The sequence below is a fragment of the Manis pentadactyla genome, chromosome 5 (assembly GCF_030020395.1).
Source record: "Manis pentadactyla isolate mManPen7 chromosome 5, mManPen7.hap1, whole genome shotgun sequence".
NCBI lineage: Eukaryota > Metazoa > Chordata > Mammalia > Pholidota > Manidae > Manis > Manis pentadactyla.
Window position 1 is genome coordinate 56,844,228 of NC_080023.1, and position 11,024 is coordinate 56,855,251.

The following is an 11,024-nucleotide window of genomic DNA, read 5'->3' on the forward strand; positions in this document are numbered from 1 at the left end:
ATGAGTTTTTTTTAATTCCACCATAATTGAGATTATACAGTGTTTGTCCTTCTCTACCTGACTTCTTTCCTGAGCATAATCCCATCGATGTCCAACTGTATTGTCATAAATGCAAGAAGTCCTTCCTTTTTTGACAATAATATTGCATCATATATATAATTTTATTGGAAAGGTAAATTCTTTCTATAACTTATTCACTCAGAGTTTTCATATGAGAGGACTTTGAATTTTGTAAAGTGCTTCTTTCTGAATCTATTAAGATGATCATATGATTTTTCTTTTGATCCTTCATTCTGTTAATTGTGTGTGATTTGTGAATATTGAACCATGTTTTTATCCCAGGGATGTATTCTCCTTGATCTTGATGTGTGATCCTTTTAATATGTTCTCTGTCTTTTGTACTTAGCCCAGCTGGAGGTTTTTCAGTTTTGTATATCTTTACAAAAACCAACTTAGTTTACTTTATCTTCCCTATCATCTTTCTTGTTGCTTTTTATTTCATTCCTGCTCTAATCTTTATTGTTTCTTTCCTCCTGTTAACATCTTGTTTTGTTTGTTGTTTCTTTTCTAGTTCATTGAAGAGTAAAGTTAGGTTGCTTATTTGAGATCTTTCTTTTTTTGTAATGTAGGCATTTATTTTTAAAATTTTTCCTCTTAAAATTGATTTTGCTGCATTCCATAAATTTTAATATATTGTATTTCTAGTTTCATTTGTCTCAAGATATTTTTTGATATTTATTTTCATTTATTCTTTCACTAGTTGTTTTTCAGGATATTATTTAATTTATATATATTTGTCAGTTTTTCAATTTTCTTTTTGTAATTGATTTCTTCTGTCATATCATTGCGGCTGGAAATGATGCATGATTTGATTTCAATTTTCTTAAATTTGTTAAGACTTGTTTTATGATTTAACATATAATCTATACCACAGAATGTTCTATGTGCACTTGCAAAGAATATGCATTCTGCTACTTAGATGGAATATTTTGTGTGTCTGTTAGGTTCATTTGGTCCAAAGTGTAGCTCTAGTCCATTATTTCCTTTTTGATTTTTCTGTCTGAATAATCAATGCATTGTTGAAAGTGGGGTATCAAAGGCCCCTTCTGTTATTGCATGCAGTCTATTTATGCATTGTGATATGTTACTAAGTGTTTATTATAATCGCTCCAATATTGGATGCATACATATTTTATGTTGTTTATCCTCTTAATTGACCCCATTTTTATTATATAATGACCTTTTTTTTTACCTTTTTTAATTAAAGTCTATTTTGTTTGAAGTAAATAGAGTTACCTCTGTCCTCTTTTGTTTCCATTTTCATGGAATTTCTTTTTCTATCTTTTTAGTTTCAGCCTATGAGTCTTTACATCTTAAGTAAAGCTCTGTACGGTAGTGTGTAGTTGGCTCTTGTTTGCATCCATATGGACACTCTCTGTTTTAACTGGAGAATTTCAAACAGCTGTATTGTTGCTAAGTAAGGATTTACTACTGCCATGTTATTGATTGTCTTCTGGTTGTTTTGTAGTTTCTTTGTTCCTTATTCTGTTCCTGCTTTGTGAATTGGCAATGTTTTTAGCAGTATAGTTTTACTCTTTTTCTCTTTATCATTTGTTTATCTATTATAGGTTTCTGCTTTGTCATTACTATTTAGGCTGTAATAATAAATCTTATAATTAAACAGTTTATTTTAAGCTAATAACAACTTAACTTCAGTTGCATAAAAAGTTCTAAGCATTTGCTTTTGCCCCTCCACAAATGTTGGTACATACCAATTTTTAGCTTTTTACATTGTGTATCCATTAATAACATTTTTTAGATATAGTTATTTTTTAAGACCTTCATCTTGCAACTTGCATGCTAGAGTCACAGTGATTTAAACACAGCTACTGTAGCATTAGTAAAGTTTTAATTTGATTATATATTTACCTTTTCAGTGAATTTTATACTTTCATATATTTTCATATTAGTAATTAGTGTTCTTTTGTTTTAGCTTGAAGAGCTCCCTTTAGCATTTCTTGAAAAACAGGTCTAGTGGTGGTACATTCTTTCGGATTTTAGTTTTCTGGGAAAATCTTCCTCTCCCCTTCATTTCTGAAGGTCAGTTTTCCTGGGTAAAATATTCTTGGCTGACAGTACTTTTCTTTGTGTATTTTGACTATATCATGCCACTTTTCCTGGCCTGCAAAGTTTCTGTTGAAAAATCTGCTCATGGAATTATTGGAATTTCTTTGTATGGGCTGTGTCTTTTATTTCTTTTGCTCCTTTTAGAATTTTCTCTGATTTTTGAGAATTTGATTATCATGTTCCTTGTAAAAATCTGTTTGGATCGAATGTTTGGAGATCTTTGAGAATCTTGTACCTATCTGGCCATGTCCCTCTCTATAATTGTGAAGCCTTCAGACACTATTTCTTTCAATAAGATTTCTGCCCTTTCTCTCTCTTCTCCTTCTGGTATTACCATAATTTAAATATTGTTCACTTGATGGTTTATCATAATTCAAGCAGTCTTTCTTCACTCTTTATCATTCTAGTTTCTTTTTTTCCCCCCGACTGGTGGGATAATGTCAAGAGTTCTGCCTTTAATTTTGCAGATTCTTTCTTCTACGTGATTGAGCCTACTCTTGAAGCTATTTCATTTGCATTCTTGAATTTCTGTGTGCTTCTTTTGTCTTTTATATCTCTTTTTGAACTTCTAGTTTTGTTCATGCATTGTTTTCCTTATTTCACTGAGTTGTCTCTCTTTGTTCTCTTAAATTTCACTGTGCTTCCTAAAAATAATTATTTTGAATTATTTTTCTGGTGACATAGGTCTCCATTTCTTTGAATTAGTTATTGGAAAATTGTTGTTTCCCTTGTTGGTGTCATGTTTCTGGGTTTTTCATGTCTCTAATGGCATTGCATTGATATCTGTGCATTTGCGTGTATAGTCACCTTTTCCAGCCTGTTCAGACTGGCTTCAGTGGTAAAAGACTTTCTTCACCTGAAGGTGGCTCTGAATTTGCTGGCTGTGTGTGGTGCAATATCATTGATTCCTGGGAGCGAAGAGCAGCCTAGTGTCTGCGAAATGTATCAGCTGAGTCCAACATTGCTGCAGATTGCAGGGGTCTCCTGTGGATGTCTCTTGTGGGTGGACATGATGAGTAGGAATACTGGGATCCCTTGGAAATGAAGGCTGCTGGGTATTCTTGTTCTCCTTTTGTGCCTGTGGTAGGAAGCTCTAGTTTAGGTAACACTTCTTTTCCATCCCATCTGTAACTCAGAGCAATAGGAAAGATGTTCCCGGGACAGCTGCATGTGGGAGCTACTGCAGCACATGGGGCACAGGTACACTTGCCACAGTGATCCTGGTGTCTAAGATGCTGGCATATGCTGATCTCACGTGGAACTGTCCTGTTCTGGGGCTTACCAGAGGACATGCTGGTGGTGGGTGGGGTGGGTGTAGAATGCAGCAGCAGCATGGATTCTGGGATGAGAGGGTACAGTAGGGGCTTGGACCCAGTGGGTAGGGCACAGTAGTGGCACAGCTTTGGATGGTGTGTCCAAGCCCCAAATATGGCCCCAAAGGGCAGTTGCAGAGCAGCAACATCCCATACCCTGTGTGCCCAGTGAAGGGCATCTCTGGGGTCCAGGGGCAAGTTGCATGGTAGTGGCAGTGTGGCCCTAGCAATGATGGGTCAGAGCTGTGACATGAGATCAGGTGGTGGGGCTGAGAGCAGTGGCATCATGGCTTCAATAATGAGTTAAGTGTGACTTAATTTACCTAAGCATATCATTCCCATGAAAGTTTGTTTTTTCGATTTTTTAAAATTATAGTTGACATACAATTTTACATTATATTCAGGTGTACAACCTATGATTTGACAATGATATACATTATGAAATTCTCACCAAGATAAATGTATTTAACATGTCAACATATAAAGTTAATACAATATTATTGACTATATTCCCTATACTTTACTTTTCATCCCCATGATTTATTTATTTTATAATTGGAAGTTTGTACCTCTTTATTGTCTTCACCTATTTTGCCACTCCTCTGTTCCTTTTCCCTCTGTTGTCCACCAGTTTGTTCTCGGTATTTATACATCTTTTTGTTTTGTTTATTTTTGTTCATTTGTTGTTTTTTAGATTCCACATTTGAGTGAAATCATATGGCATTTGTCTTTCTGTTTCACTTATTTTACTTAACATTAGTACCTTCTTGGTCCATTCAAGTTGTCAGGAGTGGCAAGATTTCATTCCTTTTACATGCTGTTTGATATTCCATGTGTGTCTGTACCATATCTTTATCCATTCATCCTTTGATTGTCACTTTGGTTTCTTCCATATCTTGGTTATTGTAAATAATCCTGCAATAAACATAAGGGCACATATATCTTTTCAAATTAATGTTTGTCTTCTGCAGGATAATATTCAGAAGTGGAATTACAGGGTCATATGGAGTTTCTGTTTTTAATTTTTTGAGGAACCTCTGTACTATTTTCCACAGTGGCTGCACCAACTTCCATTCTCATCAACAGGGCATGACAGCTCACTGTTTCCCCATGAAAGGTTTTTGAAAAAGTGTTACAGAAATGATTCAAAATAAATGTCATAGAATTACAGAGGTAATCATATATTTTTATTTGGGTCATCAAAGAAATTTTGGTTTTTAAACTGGAATTTTTCTAATTGTCAAATATCTCAAAAGTGAAGATGGAAGATATGGTGGGAAAACTAAATCTTTTCCAGCAGAAGAATTGATGTGAGCCATTCTAAGTGTTATATATAAGTTGAATTGTAGGAATGCACTTTTAAAATAATGCTTTTATAGTTTTTAAAGAGTAATTGTGTCATAGAGGTTGAAATGAATCCTAACCAGAACTTGTGCCTCTATATCTCTCCCTTCTAACATAAGAGAAGTCTCCCTTATAGGTGGTTTTGATTTCTGAGGTTTCCGTTACCTGTGGTCAACTAGATCTAGAAATAAATGATCCTCCTTCTGACATATAATCAGAAGCTCAGTAGCAGCCCAATGGTGTGGTACAGGGCCTACATCATTCACTCACCTCACCTCATTACATAGGCATTTTATCAACTCTGTCATCACAAGAAGAATGAGTACAGCACAAGATATTTTGGGGGCAGGGATTACATCCAGATAATTTTTATTATGGTATATTATAATTGTTCTATTTTATTATTGTTCATTTTTAATCTTTTATTATGTTATTGTTGTCTGTTAGTTATTGTTGTTTGTTAGTTATTATTGTTAATACTGTGACTATATACTAAACTTATCATAGGTATGTAAATATAAGAAAAACAATATATATAGGATTTACTACTACCCACAGTTTAGGTATATATTAGTGACTTGCAATTTTAAAATATTAAAAAATATATGGGAGGGGCGGAAGATGGCGGCGTGAGTAGAGCAGCGGAAATCTCCTCCCAAAACAACATATATCTATGAAAATATAACAAAGACAACCCTTCCTAGAATAAAGACCAGAGGACACAGGACAATATCCAGACCACATCCGCACCTGAGAGAACTCAGCGCCTCGCGAAGGGGGTAAGATACAAGCCCCGGCCCCGCGGGAGCCGAGCGCCCCTCCCCCCAGCTCCCGGCGGGAGAAGAGCAGGCAGAGCGGGAGGGAGACGGAGCCCAGGACTGCCGAACACCCAGCCCCAGCCATCCGGGATAGAGAGCAGGGTGCTCGATACTAGGAAAACAGGGCAGCAAGAACAGTGAGCAGGCACTGGAGGCTGGGCGACAGAGGACATAAGAAAAGCGCGCGACCATTTTTTTTTGCTTTTTTGCTGTTTTGTTTTGGCGAGCGCTTTTTGGAAGTCTTAAAGGGATAGAGACCCCAATACTAGGGAAACAGGGCAGAAAGACCGGTGAGCAGAGGCCTGAGGCTGGCACCGGAGAAAAAAGAAAAACGAATGACCACCTTTTTTTTTTTTTTTAATTAAAAACTTTTTTTATTTTTTTTTTTTAGATTAAAAAACTGTTTTTTTCTTTTTTTTTTTGGTGGGCATTGTTTTGTTTTGGCGGGTGCTTTTTGGAAGTCTTAAAGGGGCAGGGCGGGTCACTTAATCCAGAGGTAGGGAATCCGGGATCTCTGGGCACCCTAACCCCTGGTCTGCAGGGAACAGGGAGGCCCCTTACGGAGATAAATAGCCTCCCAGCAGCTCCTGCTCCAACGCGACTCCACCACTTTGGAGTAGCTGCCCGAGCCAGGCCACGCCCACAGCAACAGCGGAGATTAACTCCATAGCAGTCGGGCAGGAAGCAGAAACCCTGTCTGCGCACAGCTACACAGCACAAGCCACTAGAGGTCGCTGTTCTCCCAGGAGAGGAGGGCCACAAACCAAAAAGAAAGGAAGTCCTTACAGCCGTCACTCGTCCCAGTTCTGCAGACTATTCCTATCACCATGAAAAGGCAAAGCTACAGGCAGACAAAGATCACAGAGACAACACCAGAGAAGGAGACAGACCTAACCAGTCTCCCTGAAAAAGAATTCAAAATAAGAATCATAAACATGCTGACAGAGATGCAGAGAAATACGCAAGAGAAATGGGATGAAGTCCGGAAGGAGATCACAGATGCCAGAAAGGAGATCGCAGAAATGAAACAAACTCTGGAAGGGTTTATAAGCAGAATGGATAGAATGCAAGAGGCCATTGATGGAATTGAAATCAGAGAACAGGAACGCATAGAAGCTGACATAGAGAGAGACAAAAGGATCTCCAGGAATGAAACAATATTAAGAGAACTGTGTGACCAATCCAAAAGGAACAATATCCGCATTATAGGGGTCCCAGAAGAAGAAGAGAGAGGAAAAGAGATGGAAAGTATCTTAGAAGAAATAATTGCTGAAAACTTCCCCACACTGGGGGAGGAAGTAATTGAACAGACCACGGAAATACACAGAACCCCCAACAGAAAGGATCCAAGAAGGGCAACACCAAGACACATAATAATTAAAATGGCAAAGATCAAGGACAAGGAAAGAGTGTTAAAGGCAGCTAGAGAGAAAAAGGTCACCTATAAAGGGAAACCCATCAGGCTAACGTCAGATTTCTCAACAGAAACCCTACAGGCCAGAAGAGAATGGCATGATATATTTAATACAATGAAACAGAAGGGCCTTGAACCAAGGATACTGTATCCAGCACGACTATCATTCAAATATGACGGTGGGATTAAACAATTCACAGACAAACAAAAGCTGAGGGAATTTGCTTTCCACAAACCACCTCTACAGAACATCTTACAGGGACTGCTCTAGATGGGAGCACTCCTAGAAAGAGCACAGCACAAAACACCCAACATATGAAGAATCGAGGAGGAGGAACAAGAAGGGAGAGAAGAAAAGAATCTCCAGACAGTGTATATAAAAGCTCAATAAGTGAGCTAAGTTAGGCAGTAGGATACTAAAGAGGCTAACCTTGAACCTTTGGTAACCACGAATTTAAAGCCTGCAATGGCAATAAGTACATATCTTTCAATAGTAACCCTAAATGTTAATGGATTGAATGCACCAATCAAAAGACACAGAGTAGGAATGAGGAAGGAGATATCTAAGCTGGCCTGTGCATACAGTAGAACAACAAATTTGACTGGATCTATACTGTTGGAACTCAACCAAGAATTTGGAGAAGTGCAAACTGTAGCGCTCCAAAGTCTTACAACTACAGACTATTTGCTGTTAAAAGAACATATGGCATGTGAACAGTCCCCAGGAATGGGTTGTTTTAATTTATCTGATTTCTCTCAGACTGTTCAAGTTCAGTTGGACAATATCCACCATATCATAGATAAGTTTTCACAAATGCCTAAGGTGCCTAACTGGTTTTCTTGGTTTCACTGCAGATGGCTGGTAATTACAGATATGCTTTGGTTATGTAACTATACTCCTATTATGTTAATGTGTGTGCGCAATTTAAGTAGTAGCTTAAAACCTATACATGCTGAAGTTACTCTACAAGAAGATATATCAAAGAAATAATCAATCTTCCCATGTTTTCTTCCGCCTGCTACTTCTATAGCTTTTCTTCTTCCTTCCTAATTACAACCCTTAAATAGAATTCGTGCCTCATATCAACTTTACCGAGTATCATAATTCTTCCAAGTGGTAAAGATACCTCAAGACAAATGCTGGGCATAGAAGCCACAGGGCATAAATATGCAAAGAAGTAAAAAGCTAACCTTTTCAAACAATAAGGCTTCCCTCTCACTTACCAACTTCACATTTCCCTGTATGGCCCCGGAAGATGACTGGTTAGCCAGAGACGGGTAAGATTCCTCAAGGGAGGAACAACCTAAGACAGGCACAGTCGCAGGGGGGCCATCAGGTGAGAAATTGGGGATCAAAGAGGTGAGGCTTAGAACCTCACCCCCCTGTTCTGAGAGAAATCTTCTGCATACGTGGATGTTTTATTGCCCTGGTCTAGCTTGGATTAACACATAGTCTACAGGCACACACCTGATCATCTACATTTGCTCTCTTCCAACACTAAACTATGTTTTCTACCTTTATCTTGTATCTACCTACCACTTCAGCATTTTATTAAAAATCATAATAATAAAGAGAGAAATGTGGTATCCACATATAAATCAAGTATAAAAACCAAATGAGTATTCATATTTGAACTGACTGTTTAGAGTTCATAATGCATGAGCAAAACCGAAAGTTTCTGTGATGACTGCCCTTGTACTGTTCACTATGTAACTTATTCATTATGTAAGAATTTGTTCTACATGTAAGAACTTGTTTGTTATGCCTCAGAAGATTGGAGACTGACGAAAATTAGGCTTGGGGTGGATTAATGATTGTGCATTGAGCATTGACTCCCCTATACAGAATTTTATTGTCGTTAACAACCATTTGATCAATAAATATGAGAGATGCCCTCAGGAAAAAAAAAAAAAAAAAAAAGTTAAAAAAAAAAATATTAAAAAATATTTTTTGTTAATATATAACTTTTTCCAGTATGGCCAAGTCAATATATTCTGTGTAAATTCAATTTTTTCAAATTTTATGGCTGTTGGTTTATGGCCAGATGTATGGTCAATTCTGGTTTTCTTTTACTTATGCTTTTGTAAAATGTGTATTACCAGTACAGCAATATATTTATATATCTATATATATATATCTCAGGTTATATTTGTTAATAGTGTTCTTTAAATCTTGTATGTACTTATACATTAGTTTGTCATCTTTCTCTATGTTATTGAAAAAGGTATTTTAAAGCTTCCTGAGTATAGATTTGTATATTTTTTCTATCTGTCCACTTTTGCTTTATTTATTCTGAGGCTTCATTAGTAAATGCATATAATTATAATTTGTATTGTTTTGAAAAATTAACCTATTTACCATAATGAAATATTTATCTTTATTTTTAATAGTGCTTTCAGTCTACTGTATCTTATATCAGTATAGCCACAACGTCATTCTATGGTGACTGCTTAAATAGATCTTTTCCTATCTTTTTTGCTTATAAACTTCCTGTAGACATATATTTAAGCATTACCTGTAAATAGTATATACAGTTAATTTTTAAAATCTAGTGTTTGTGTTTAAATTATTTAGTTTATTGCTGATTTATTTACATTTGTATATGCCATTGTATTCCATATTTTCCTTTCTATTTGTCCAACATGCTTTATGTTATCTTATCATTCAATTGTCCTACTATTTTCTTCTTGATAATGCATATGTAATATATTCCTTTAAGAGATGCTCTGCTTATATATTAATCATAATTACAGTAATAAAAAATGCTAAGTTAATGTAGCCATACTAAGCACTACATATTCCACAAGAAATTGTATTTTATGTAATTAATAAATAGGCTATTAGATTTGACCTAACAGGTAAATATTGTTATTTGAATCTATTATTTTAAACCTACACGATGAGTCTACTGAGACAGTTTTATTTTCAAAGAATTCTTAAGGTTAGCCTAAATTTATGGCAAAATGCCTTCCTATTGATAAGCTAGACAATTTTAGTGGAGGATAGTTACTAGCACTTCAAAGAGAAGTTATTTATCTGGATTAATATCTAGAAACAACTTTTCTAGGCTCCCTGTATTATTAATTTCTTTTGAAAGGCATATAAAAAACTAATATGTACAACATCTGGATCACTCTTTAAAAACTAGTACTTTACTTTTTAAAGCAGTTTTTGGATTAAAACAAAATTGGAAGGAAAGTGGTGATATTTCCCATATAACCTTGTCCTCACACACATATGCATAGACTTTGCTATTAACATCCCCAGAGTGGTACATTAGTTTTAAGTGACAAACTTACATTGAGAGATCGTAATCACCCAAGGTCCATAGTTTACATTATAGCTAATTCCTGGTAGTGTAAATTCCATCAGTTCAGACAAATGTATAGTAATATGTATCCACCTTTATGCTATCATATGGGATATTTTCACTGCCCTAAATTTCCTTAGTGCCCTGCCTATTCATCCCTCACCCCACCCAACCCCTGACATCTACTGATTTGTTTGTGGTTTGCATAGTTTTTCCATTTCCAGGAATGACATATAGTTGGAATCAAACAGTATGTGGCCTTTCAGACTGGATTCTTTCACTTAGTAATATGCATTTAAGGTTCTTCAATGTCTTTTCATGATATAATAGATCATTTATTTTAGTGCTGAATAATATTTCATTGTCTGGATCTACCACAGTTAATCCATTCACCTTCTGAACGATTTCTTGGTTTGCTTCCAATCTTTGGCAGTTATGAATGGAACTACTGTTAACACTCATGTGCAAGTTTTTGAGTGGATATATTTTGAACTCATCTGGGTAAATACCAAGGAGCATGATAGTACAGTAAGTGTATATTTAGTTTTGTAAGAAACCACTGAAAAGTCTTCCAAAGTGGTTGTGCAATTTTGCATTCCCTCTGACAATGAATGAGAGTTCCTGTTCCACACTTGCCAGCATTTAGTGTTTGTAGGATTCTGCATTTTGCTTATTCTCATAGCTGAGTAATGGTATC